General features: G+C 41.3%; 1 protein-coding gene across 18 annotated transcripts in view; it reads right to left on the bottom strand.

Annotated features, from left to right (window-relative positions):
* The window catches only part of RAB27A (RAB27A, member RAS oncogene family), a 73,650-nt gene that overhangs the window by 37,325 nt on the left and 22,944 nt on the right, over window positions 1–13,381 (bottom strand). For 4 of the 18 annotated variants that reach the window (XR_014837168.1, XM_021083920.2, XM_021083939.2 and 1 more), the window contains exon 1: window positions 2,441–2,533. The exons of the other annotated variants lie outside the window; for them this stretch is intronic. The gene's annotated coding sequence lies outside the window, so the exon portion shown is untranslated. Of the gene's footprint in view, window positions 1–2,440; window positions 2,534–13,381 lie in introns of those variants that run through there. 18 annotated transcript variants of the gene reach the window in all.

Genomic DNA, 13,381 nt, shown 5'->3' with positions numbered 1-13,381 from the left:
AAGAGATAGAAGAAGCGCTATGAGCTATGTCATTGCAATGTCAAACTCTGGGGCCCAAAGACTCAAAGGTGGAAATATCAGAAGTGATCATGCTGCTACTGCAGCCAGGACCAGAAGGATAACTAATCAGCACTCAAAGTACTCGATATTGACAAGTGCATTTCCAAGGTTGCAAGTCACATAATACATTTCCACTTATGACCTAGAAATGGAGTCAGGGGTTCTGCCCAGGCTGGTGCTCCAAGAACATGAGAGGGTTGTTAAGGCTTGTGACCAACTCAGCCTGGCTTCCCGCTTGCATCTCACCAGCCTCAAAGTTTTACATGTGCTGAGACACAGGATAGATGTTGATCTGCCAGAGGAAACACACCAAATCAAGAAAGGAACCACTTCATTTTGTGAAGGAGCGATCATGCTTCTTTCATTCCAAGAAAATCTTTAGGATGGAGAAAAAAAAATTATGAATTAAAAGAATTAAGACCTGCTGGATACAACTAGAGATTCTCATACTAAGTGCAGTTAAGTCAGAAGGAGAAAGACAAATGGTATCACTTATATGTGGAATCTAAAATATGGCACAAATGTACCTATCTACAAAACAGAAACAGACTCACAGACATAGAGAACAGATCTGTGGTTGCCAAGGGGGAAGGAATGGGATGGAAGGGGAGTTTGGGGTTAGTAGATATCTGCAAACTATTATATTTAGAATGGATGAGCAATCAGGTCCTACTGTACAGCACAGGGAACTATATGTTCTTGGGATAGAACATGATGGGAGATAATATAAGAAAGGGAATGTATGTATATGCATGACTGTGTCACTTTACCGTACAGCAGAAATTGGACCAACATTGTCAGCATGGTAGGTCAACTCTACTTTAAAAAATTTTAGGAGTTCCTGTCATGGCACAGCAGAAATGAATCTGACTAGGAACCATGCAGTTCGATCCCTGGCCTCGCTCAGTGGGTTAAGGATCCAGCGTTGCCCCGTGAGCTATGGTGTAGGTCGAAGACGTGCCTGGGATCTTGTGTTGCTGTGGTTGCAGTGTAGGCCGGCAGCTGTAGTTCCAATTAGACCCCTAGTCTGGGAACCTCCACATGCCACAGGTAAGGCCCTAAAAAGCAAAAAAAATAATAATAATAAAATAAAATAAAAAGACCTGTTGAGGATGACTGTCCAAATAATAAAAAACAGTTAGATAAAATATCCCTGAGCTGGCAATAACTGGGGAAGAGAGGACCTCTGTTATCATTGCCTTTTTAAAAAACTGGAAGGAGTACTCTATTTCCTCACCCCACAGAGAAACTGTGTCCAGAATATAATACCACCCTGCCTTTCCAGACCTAAACTTTTGCATACCAGGATATTCTTTTCACTGTTGCTTTGCAAGGGTGATTTTCACAGTGTGCTGTAACCCTTTCCCTTTCCCAGTCACAAAGGTGACTGTATCTTACGGCACTGTATCCTGCACACGTAGGTACTGTGAATGGTGAGGGCTCCCATCCCACACCACATCCCACTCCAAAGGCTAAGATGAAGCATCAGTCACACAGATACTGACAAAGGAAACTAAGATGCACCAGACACGGCTTCACTTCCCTCGTCCTGCCGACCCCACAGCCTCACCCTCACTGACCACCTCAGAGCACAGCTGTTCTCCTGGCCCCCAGGGATATGCTTCTCAGGTACAGGCTGGCTTGCTAAAGCACACAGGATTCCACCTCTTCACAGCTGGTTTTCTTTTCCATACTCTCCTATCCACCCTACAATATCACAGTTCTAGCAGCCCCACTTCTAACCATTACCCTGAGTCACGGCCTCTCTACTCTTTTTTCCTTTTCTGGTCTTATTGTCCCTCAGGCACTCTCTCCAAAATCCAGTTTGTGTGTGCAAAAACTGACTTTACACTAACAACCCCAGTCAATGAAGATGGGCTTTCCCTCGAAAAGTGAGCTGCTTCATCAATTTCAGGGCATTGAACCCTCCTCCATAAGATCCTATGGGACTTCTGCTTTTCCAATAAGGAAAGAAGTTTCCCCAGCTAAGTCTGGGAGGAGAGCCATTTCAGAAACCCAAGGACTTCTCTGCTGTGCCAGTCTGGGGTTTTACCACATATTGATGAAAAGGCAGCATACTGACACAAGTTGCTCATGAGTTAAAAAACACTAGTATCTATAAATATTCCACCAAATGGTTCTTTTAAAAATGGTAAAACAGGCTCAGAAAATCAAACTATGTCCTGATGTCTTAGCACCATGAAACAATACTGGGATTCTTAACCTCTCTTGTTTGGTGTCTTAAACTCTAAACAGCCAGCTATAGATCTTTCTGATCACGTCCACTCTCTCCATTAATGTATTTACAACACATGCTTAAGTGCTCCCTAAGTATCATATTCTTTAATAGCTAAATCAAAAGGAAAGAAAAGAAACTCACCTAAAAGCCGAGGTCTAATCAGATATACTTCTTACTGATTCCCAAGAAGGTTTGCCTTGTTCCACCTAGGTGGTTGCAGTCTTAGCATGGACTGTTTGCATTTCTATCAACAGCTATTTATAGACCAGGCTGAGCCTTGGGTTTACTTATGCAAAAAAGGACCTAGGTACTTGCAGCCATCCAGCCTGGGAACCTCCACATGCTGTGGGTGCGGCTCTAAAAAGCAAAAAATAATAATTTTTTTAATTTAAAAAAAAATAAATTAGATAAATAAATAAATAAATTCTTACTTGGAATGGATTCATGTGTCCACTCATGTGAAAATATTTAAGGAAGCATATGTGAGCCATATTGAATAAATGACAGCAAGGCTCAGGCACATCTATTCAGCCCATGTTGGCTTTCATCCTATTAGGACAGTCAACTGAGCCATAAATAATGGACACAGAATGTTGCATCCTAGCATTTTATTATACATCACAGTAGAGATGATTTTATGTTTGGGGAGCTTCTTATCAGACTTAGAGCTATTCTAGATTTGGGTTACTTTTCCACAGCAGATCCACATCTTCATAGCCAGCTGGACACTCTTGCATAGGGTCTCAGAAAACCTATGTGATATTTCTGCAGCAAATCTTTTACTCCCTCAAAAAACTGCTCTGATCCAGCTGGTTGCAGATTTTCTTCATTAAGTTTCTTCAAATAAAATCTTGCATGGTGCGCTAAGATATCAAACAGGTGAAAGTAGAGTCTGGGAAAAGAAATAAAGACTCCACCTCCAAGGCCTGTGGACCCAGCAAGGACCTAACAAGAGCGCTATTGTATGCATGTAGAAAATCAGTGTGGAAAGCTCAACCTCGAATGGCTCTGAATGATCTCATTTGCCTTCAGCTTTGTACTCAACACATCCTGTCAGCCTACACACCTCAGACTGACAACTCATGTATAAGGTCTGCTAGGCTTTTTACTCAGCATCTCCTAAAGATACCATCTCTAAAATATCCTCCACTTACAATCACCTTAGGACTCTTCCTACGTGGGAGTGAAAATCTGGAATGCATTGGATGACTCTGGTGAAAATTCCAATAAGGGCCAACTGGAACTTCAGAGAATAAGCCTATGGGAAAGAGACTTGAAGACAATGATTATTGGGTAGATCAAAGGGAAAGAAGAACTATGGATTTAAGGCTTAATAGTCCTGGGAAAAACTAAATCAAACTGGCCAGAAGTGAACCATCTGCCTTGGGACAGAAAACCAGTGTTTTTGAAAAAGGGAACAGTTGGGAGGATGTACCAGCTACAATGGTGATCTTTCCCTAAAGGGCATCATAAAATACAACCAAATTAGTCTTGATGGACTCAACAACTTACGTTTGGGTAGAACCCTCAAAAGTCAAAATACACTTTGAAGAACACAATGAAATGTTGATACAACAAACTTAAAATAATTGAGAATATATTACTTTGAGCTACATTAGAAGTCAATTTGTACTAAATTATAGCATGGAGGCATACTTTTTTTAAATACTTATGGGATAAAAACTTAAAATTCTCTCCACTAACTTGACTTCTATAAATTCAGAAGAAACTTCCAGGATGGTATTTTTTTCATAGAACTTGCTCCAACAATGGCTATGTCATGAGGAATATTTCACATTAAAAGCACTGCTATAAGAGTTCCCACTGTGGCGCAACAGGATCGGCAGCGTCTTGGAAGCACTTGGGTGCAGGTTCAATCCCTGGCCTAGCACAGTGGGTTAAGCATCCAGAGTTGCTGCAGCTGCGGCTTAGGTTACAACTGCAGTTCAGATCACAACTGTGGCTCAGATCTGATCCCTGGCCTCGGAGCACCATATGCTTTGCAGAAGCCAAAAAAAAAGCACTGCTATTTAGAACCATTAAAAAGTTCCAAGTAGGGAGGAAAAGGCATGGGGAAGATGAAAAAGGAACTCTCAGTTTTCCCCACCAAAGCAAGACAGCCTCATGTGAAGGTGGCACAGAACCAAATTCAGGCCAGAAAGGCTAAATACAAATGGAGGTCCCAGACAGGTAGTCAAAGTCACATCAAAGTCAAACATCAACAAAGTAAGGTGCAGATCAAAAAGGGGAGAGATGGCTTATGGATGTGAGGCATTTGGAGGACACCTAGCCATACAGACTGGGAAGACCACTTAGGTCATCAGAGCCAGCAGGAAGAACACCTAGAAAAGACCCAGGTAGCTGTTACTTTCTCAAACACCAGAGAGATTCTTACCTTCTAAGTCAGGGCACTTTATTCCATCTAATTGCTCACCCCTGCCTAGCCCATGCAATTTCCCAAAGGATCCAACCAGGTTCTTTCACTAAGTTTCCACCTTCTGCCCTTGACAGATGGAAAAGTCAAGCATCCAGGTTAGAACTTAGATCCCAAAGCCATATCTGTCTCTGTCATCAGTCAAGCCTGGGAAAAATACATCAATGGGAACAGCTTCTATTTTCTGAATGTATCCCTGAGAAAGATATTTGAAGGCAGGGATCTAAGAACATGGGGACCAGAGTCAGTAAGAAAGACAGTCACTCTGAAAAAATCTATAGGGCCTTGTTAAAAAAGAAGTGAATAAAGAAACCTCAGCGTAGGAGTTCCGGTCGTGGCTCAGCAGTAAATGAACCCATCTAGTATCCATGAGGTCATGGGTTCGATCCCTGGCCTCACTTAGTGGTTAAGGATCTGGCACTGCCATGAGCTATGGCTTAGGTCGCAGACACAGCTCAGATCCCACATTGCTGTGGCTGTGGTGTAGGCCAGCAGCTGCAGCTCCAGTTCAACCCCTAGTCTGGGAACCTCCATATGCCATAGATGTAGCCCTAAAAAGATGAAGAAAAAAAAAAAAAAAGAAGAAGAAGAAGAAAAAGAAACTTCAAACAGATTTACTAACACACACACACACAAATATATCCTGCGTTAGCAAGGAAACTATGAATCAGCAAAAGAACAAAATAAGAGGGTAAAGAAATTTATAGAAAAGAGGCATATAAAACACATGACAGGAACACTATGAAGATGTAAGTATTCAAGCATTAATAATAAATTGATAAATAACAACTTTCCAGTTTTGTTTGAGGGTTTGGAGGAAATGAAGGAACATGTAATATTATACTTTATTTTAAATTAAATGTTTTGACCTCAGGAGTTATCTTTCATTAAAAAAATGTTATCACTGGTATCTCTATTTTATTTTATTTATTTTATCTTTTGGATGCATCCACAGCATATGGAAGCCCTCAGGCCAGGGACAGAATCTGAGCTGCAGCTGCAACATATGCTGCAGCTACAACACCAGATCTTTAATCCACTGTGCTGGGCCGTGGATCAAACCCACACTGCCACAAAGAAAATGCTGGATCCTTAACTTGCTGTAACAGAGTGGAGACTCCAATGGTATCCTTTTTAATTTAGAACTTTCCTGTATCTATTTGCACATCACATAAAAATGATTGCTATATAGCTATCAAATGTTGAAAACAAACCTAAATTTCTGACAATGACATTAATAAATTTTCCTAGAAAGGGGATATCTATCACCTTAAAAATTCATATGTCCAAGAAAAGCTCTTCCATATTTACATTTTTAGATAGAGAACATTTTTTAAAGCTTTATTTTTATTTTATTTTATTTTATTTTATTGTCTTTTTAGGGCTGCAACTGCGGCACATGGATGTTCCCAGGCTAGGGGTCGAATCAGACCTGTAGCCACCAGCCTCCACCACAGCCACAGCAACACAGGATCCAAGTTGCAACTGTGACCACGGCTCACAGAAAAGCCAGATCTTTAACCCACTGAGCGAGGCCAGGGATTCAAACTGATTGGATTCAATCCCTGGCCTCGGATTGTCGTCCTCTTGAATGCTAGTCAGATTCATTTCCACTGAGCCATGAGGGGAACTTCAGTAGAGAACATTTTAGATAGGACACAATAAAGAAAATAATTCTTTACAGAAATTACAATGTTTAACTTGAAATAATATCCCTTAACTACTGGTATATGTATTTCAAGTAGTTGAGATACATAGAGCTTTAGCTCTTATAAAGCATAACTGAGTATTTCTGACCTAAGAAGCAACAAATTAAAGGTCTATAACTCCTAATCTAAAACCTCTTGATGTTATACTCTCTGTAGGAGACAGCTCACAAAAGAACATGCACATGCTTCTGTTAGGAAATGGGACATTTTCCACATGAATTCTAGTGCAAAAAGTTTCACATTTGGTTCAGATGCAAAATGTGTATTAACTCAGGAGATGCAGTGTGAATTTCCAAACCAAAATCCAGGGCATGTAATCTGTCAGTGGCTTTTTTTGACCCTTTTAGAAAAAGGCAGAATTGGACATAGAGTGTAGTTATCAAAGTACTGGAATTTCTTTTTCTTTTTTTTCTCTTTTGTCTTTTTGCTATTTCTTGGGCCGCTCCCGTGGCATGTGGAGGTTCCAAGGCTAGAGGTCTAATTGGAGCTGTCGCCACTGGCCTACACCAGAGCAACAGCAACGCGGGATCCAAACCACATCTGCGACCTACACCACAGCTCACGGCAATGCTGGATCCTTAACCCACTGAGCAAGGCCAGGGATCGAACCCACAACCTCGTGGTTCCTAGTTGGATTCATTAACCACTGCGCCACGACGGGAACTCCAGTACTGGAATTTCTAAAGCACCTCACTAATGTATAGGGATAAATGCACAAAAATATGTGAAACGAGACAATGCCAGAAAAGCCACAGGGTGGGCCATCACAACACAGCTCTGTGCATGGAGGATGTGTGCAATCACTTGAGTTCCCTTCAGTTCTGACCATCAGGGCTCAGACTGAGACCCTATGAAGGCAGCAGTAGAGAAAGGGGAAGGGAAGTTGTTCCAACGGCAACATCCTCACCTACTCACGTCCCTTTTCTCACTGCCTCAGTAGTTAATAGAATGATCACAAACTAAGGCAAATGCTTCTCTACCTACCCTAGAAACCAGTCCTCATGAGCCACATCATGCTATGGATATTCCTCTAACCAGCATTTTCTCAGTATGTATGAGCACTTTCTTTGGTTAAGTTGTTCGGGTATTACGCCACTTCTGAGGACCCCTCCCACTCCTCATTTCCCTAGTCAACCTGTGTTCATTTCTGGACTGTTTTCTTGTGTACCACTTCCCCACCAGCCCTCATCACTGGACTGACAATAAGCCAGCTGTCATTCAATGGCTAACTGTGTCTACCCTCTGGCTTTCTCTCACAGCCCCTTCCTTCCTCTCTTTCCCTCTATTCTCTGCTGATCTCATTCAGGAATGACTCAAAAAACTGTCCTGGAGCTCCACTGATAGCTGCTCGTTCACTCTCTCTCTCTCTCTCTCTCTCTCTCTGTTTTGTTTTTTTTGTTGTTGTTGTTTTGTAAATCACATTTGCGTTCAACTCAATGGTGTTTGACAAGCAATTTCTTTGTGCCCAGTTCTCTGAACTGGCAACTGCAAAAGGAATAAAAGAAATCTGTGATCCAGCCACTCCCCCTCATGAAGCTGGTCATCAGGATAAAGAAACAAAATGAACTCATTTTCAACAAAGGGCAAATAAGACAAGAGAAACAGGAAGCAAAACATCACCCAGCACAGAACATCAAAAGTGAAAATGGGCTTGAAGTCAGAAAACATGAACTCTGCTATTTATTTCCTAGCTGTATGATCTATGGCAAGTCACATAACGTCTCCTAGCCTGTTTCCTCAATATGGGAGTATTTATCCAGCAAGACTGTTGGGAGGATTAAAGACCCTCAGAGGTCAGAAATAGGGCACTATTTGACCAAGGCCTCTGACGGGAACCAGGGCCTAAGCTGAACACCTTCCCAGCCAGAAAGGATTTAAATAAATTCAAGCTGTGCTCATAAGGTAAAGTGGCAAGTTGAAGAGGGCTGGATGACTAAGCCATCAGAATGCCAGGTACCACTCCCAGCTCTGCTACCATCTGTGTGGGATCCAGCATGGATACCAACCCTCTCCAGGCCTTGCTTTCTCAAATAAGAAATAAGAGGTTGACCTCTGGTTTCTTCCCTACACAAGCACTGGGTGCTCTGTGCTCCTAGGTTCAAAGTCCAGAGTTTAGCCATGAGAGGTTGACATGGAATCATGGTGGCAGCTGTCCCTTGTATTTACTTCTCACTCCTCAAAGATGAGAGCCTAGACATGAGAATGAGATGGAAAAGACCCAAGGGATATTAGTTAGAATGCAGTGGTTCATGAGTGGAAGCAGCAAAGAGAAAATAAATACTCCAAACAATGAAGCTGAGTATAAAGATAGAAAAATGGTGGTTTTGGAAATAGGATGTTTGGAGGAGGGAAAGGGAGAAAGTTGGGAGAGGGCATAGAGTTGTGGGGGGTGAGTATCAGAGTTTCGGAGGGGAAAGATGATGAGATTGGATTGGGACAGGCTGAATGTTAGGGATCAACTCAGGCACGTCACAGAGAAGTGCTTAAAAACTACCCCCATTCCCTATGTGCCCATGATTATCTCTGTCCTTGGGCCAGAGGCTGAGAGGTCAACAGTGAAAGGCCCTGAAAGAAGGCTATGACTGTACAAACCACAGGAGAGGGTTTGTACACAAGACGAAGGGTCACAGCAGGGTGTTCTCAAACTCAACTACGTGGGACATGATGGGCAGCCCTGCTGTTCTGATGAAAGTTCATTTGAAGACATTATTCCTCTTTTGTAAGACACTTTATCTGGCAATAAGTGAAAGAAATGTCGGGCAAAACAACTGAATCTCTATCTGCCTCCACACTGTTTATTAGGGCACCAACTCAGATTCAAAACTTAGACCTCAGATTCAAAACATCATCTTACACCACCCATCTGACTACATGTTAATAAAAATACATCCTGGCCAGGAATATATCATCTCCTTTCAGCCTCTCTCTGCCTCTCTCACTTGGCTTGACATAATCACCACTTTTAAGAAACGATAAGCCAAAATCCTTCTCTCATTACTTAATGCCTGTGGGTTTTCAGAAGAGAACTAGCTTAACTAAACCATGTCCCCTTTGTGTTTGTCTTCATTTAAAATAAAATAATACTTCTATAAATATGCACATGTGCATCTCCAGGGCTTCTCCAGGAAATGTCTTACCATACTTTTCATGCTACTTGTCTGACACACTGGGTCAACTGCTCATGACCCAAGGCAACAGAGCTGGGGCTTCCAGCAATGCCAGGCCCTGTCCAGCCACCCTGAGAAAAGAAGGGTTCAATATCTCGACACATCTAAACCAATTCAGAACATACTGGAGAAGCTCTGCTCTGGAGTATATACCAATGAGTGAAACTCGTGGCATAGGTATGCACATGTTCAGCAATACAAGACAATGCCAATCTCTTGTCCAACACAGTTACATTCAAATCTTCACCCACATTTGGTGTCTGTTGTCAGACTTCTCAAAGTGGTAACATCTTGGAATCTACACGAACATTTTTCTGACTGAACCATTCAGTTTCTTTTTTCTTTTTCCTAATTTAAATTTGTTGGCCATTTAATGTTTTCTTGTAGAAAAGCACAGTTGTGTCCTCTCCCTACTTTCCTATTGGCTTGTCTTTTCCTCATGGACACACGGGAGTGCTTCATGTGCTCCGGATATGCATTCTTTGTCAGTTACAGATGTTGAAATGTCTTCTTCCTGTTTGTGGCTCATCTTTTCACTTTTTAATGGCTTAATCTTCAACGAGTCAAATCTATCAAACTTTCCTTTTATGGTTAGTTATCTTTATATCATGTCAAAGAAATCCTTATTTATAGAAAGTGATGAAGATATTCTTTTACATTATATTTCAAAAGATCCTATCTTTCACATTAAGTCTTCAGTCCAGGGGAGTTTTTTAGGGTGTATGTAGAGATCTGCTTTCATTAATTTTTCCTGAAGGGCACCTAATTATCATAGTACCATATATTGAGAAAAAGTATCCTTTCCCTAGTGATTCCCCATGAATGGGCACATCTGTTTCTAGGCTCTCTCTTCTGTTCCTTTCTTCATTTTCATTACCCCAGGCCAGTGTCATAAGGCATTAATTACTATGACTTTATAACACATCTTTATATTTATGAATATCTGGGAGGACAAGTCCTGTCCTCACTGTAGAAATTCTTGACCTTTCACACTCCCAGCTAAGTTCCTCAAAAACCTATAATGTCTGCATTATTTATGTCTTTAATGCCTTTAAAAATGTTGAAGTTAATTCTCTTCATAAAGACCTTGCATATTTTTAGACTTACTGATAGTTTATACACTTACATTTATATTACTATTCTAAGCAATATATTTTAAATATATGTACTGTATATGCCTTCTATTAAATTCTTTTAAATTATTTAATTTTATCTAATTATTAGAGTCTATTAAATTATTAAATTCTATTAAATTAGCCACACTAATTTTAATGATTTGTTATACACAGCTGAAAATAATTACATTTTTTTCCCTTTCTAACATTTATATCTTGTATTTATATTCCTTGCCCTACTGTATTGTTAGGTCCTCCAGAAGTATCAAATAAACAGTCCTGTCTTTTTTTTTTTTTTTTTTTTCCGGCTGCATCAGGAACTTCTGGAAGTTCCCATGCCAGAGATTGAACCTGCACCACAGCAGCAACACAAGCCACAACAGGGCCAAGGGATCCTTAACCCACTGAGCCACAGGGAACTTTCAGTATTGTCTTGATTCTAACATTTCACTATTAAGGATAACATTTGCTATAGGTTTTGGGTAGACATTTTTACCAGGTTAAGGAAGTTCTCTATCTCTTCCTACTCCACTCAGAATGAGTATTATGAATACCTGTCAATTTTATTAAATTTTATTTCTAAATATATTGGAAAAATTATATGATCTCCCTTAATCTATTCATTTACAAGTCTTACAATTATTCTACCTTTGATCTTTATTTTTCCCTTCTTCTACTTTTTTCTCTTCTTCATTTATACTCTCTATCTAAGACCTCTCTTTCAAAATCATTCTGTTTCTTTCATGTCCATCCTTGCAGGAGAGGAGGCGATAGTTCTCAGAGTCACTAATAAATATTTGAATGAATAAAAAATTAAATTCTGGAGTTCCTGGTGTGGCTCAGTGAAACGAACCTGACTAGGATCCATGAGGACTTGGGTTCAATCCCAGCCACGCCATAGCCACAGCAACTCAGGATTCGAGCCGAGACTGTAACCTATATCACAGCTCATCGCAACCCAGAACCATAACCCACTGAGCATGGCCAGGGACAGAACTCATGTTGTCATGGATACTAGTCAGGTTTTTACTGATGAGCCAAAATGAGAAATCCACTTAACCACTTAGTTATTAAACACTTTTCAGAACTAGAAAAACTAGACTAGATGGAAATCTATTTTTTAACAGCACTTTTAAGTTGCTTTAGAGGGAAAACTTGGCTCAAGAGACAAATGTAAAATTACAATAATTATAAAGCATAGAATGATGTGGGGAATGCCTGTGAGAGATACAGAAGTACTTCCCAAGAAATTACATGCACCAAGTGTCCTTAGATATGACTGAAACTAAATGTGAAATGATATCTAAATATCAATCCAAAAGGCATTTATAATTTATTCATTTTTGGCTGCGCCCACAGCATGCAAAAGTTCCCAGGCCTGGGATCGAACCCACGCCACAGCAGTTATAACATCAGATCTTTAAGTTGCTGAGCCATAAGGTAACTCCAAAAAGACATTTATAATTGAAGCAAAATTTGACCAGTGGACTGTCCTACACCAGTGATTCAAATATATACCGGCAACACCCAAATACACTGAGGAGGGAGAGCCTTGCAGAAGTGACTGAGATTCAGATGGCACCTGATGAGCAAGCACATCAGTTCAAACATGACGCACCTCCCGAGTCAGCACTGAGAACAGGCCTTATGCTTTCATCACTGTGTTAAGCACCTGGAATGCAGCTCCAGAAGAGCAATAGTCTGATAGAAGTGCTCTACATGGAAACAAACAATACAAATGCTGTGGAATAAGAACTGTTACAGAAATATGCACACAGGAGCTCCTACTGTGGCACAATGGGATTGGCAGCATCTTGGGAGCACTAGGATGCAGGTTCAATCCCCAGCCCAGCACAGTGGGTAAAGGATCCAGCATTGCTATAGCTTTAGTCAAGACTACGGCTCAGATCTGATCCCTGGCTCAGGAGCTCCACATGCTGTGGGGCAGCCAAAAATGGAAAGAAAAAAAAAAGAAAGAAAGAAAAATGCACACAATGCTGGGTGGCCTGGGACAGAGAGGACCAGAGGTGTTGGGAGCCCATTAGACCACCTCTCGGAGGGGCATCTGAGCCAAGGATTTCCACAGGCATAGAGAGGGACAAGTGATAGATGTGAATGAACAAAAACAGTACAGTTTACAGACCGTGTGGTAAAGGACTTTGCCTCACATGTCAAATAAGCATTAACCTTTAAAGATAACAAAACTCTCAACAAAATGATCATCGAGAGTTCCCGGCATGGCTCAATGGTTAACGAATCCAACTAGGATCCATGAGGTTGCGGGTCCAATCCCTGGCCTTGCTCAGTGGGTTAAGGATCCAGGGTTAAGGCATTGCCGTGAGCTGGGGTGTAGGTTGCAGACGCGGCTCGGATCCCAAGTTGCTATGGCTCTGGCGTAGGCTGGCAGCTACAGCTCCGATTAGGCCCCTAGCCTGGGACCTCCATATGCCATGGGTGCAGCCCTAGAAAAGGCAAAAAGACAAAGGAAAAAAAAAAAAAATCATTGACACCCATCCAAAAGGTGTGACCGAGTTTTGATGGAATTAGGTAAGGGCTGTCTGACATTCAAAGTACCAAACACAGACCAGGCTTAGAGACACGAGGAGGGAGCAGGAGCTGGGATGACTGACTTGGAGGTGGGAGTCAGGAAGGGCATG

The sequence above is a fragment of the Sus scrofa genome, chromosome 1, assembly GCF_054392235.1.
Source record: "Sus scrofa isolate SSC_HxYL_T2T_F1_AM1 chromosome 1, Sscrofa_HxYL_maternal_Yorkshire_Landrace_v2.0, whole genome shotgun sequence".
NCBI lineage: Eukaryota > Metazoa > Chordata > Mammalia > Artiodactyla > Suidae > Sus > Sus scrofa.
The sequence above is the reverse complement of the archived record's forward strand: the minus strand, read 5'-3'. Positions and strand labels throughout refer to the sequence as shown.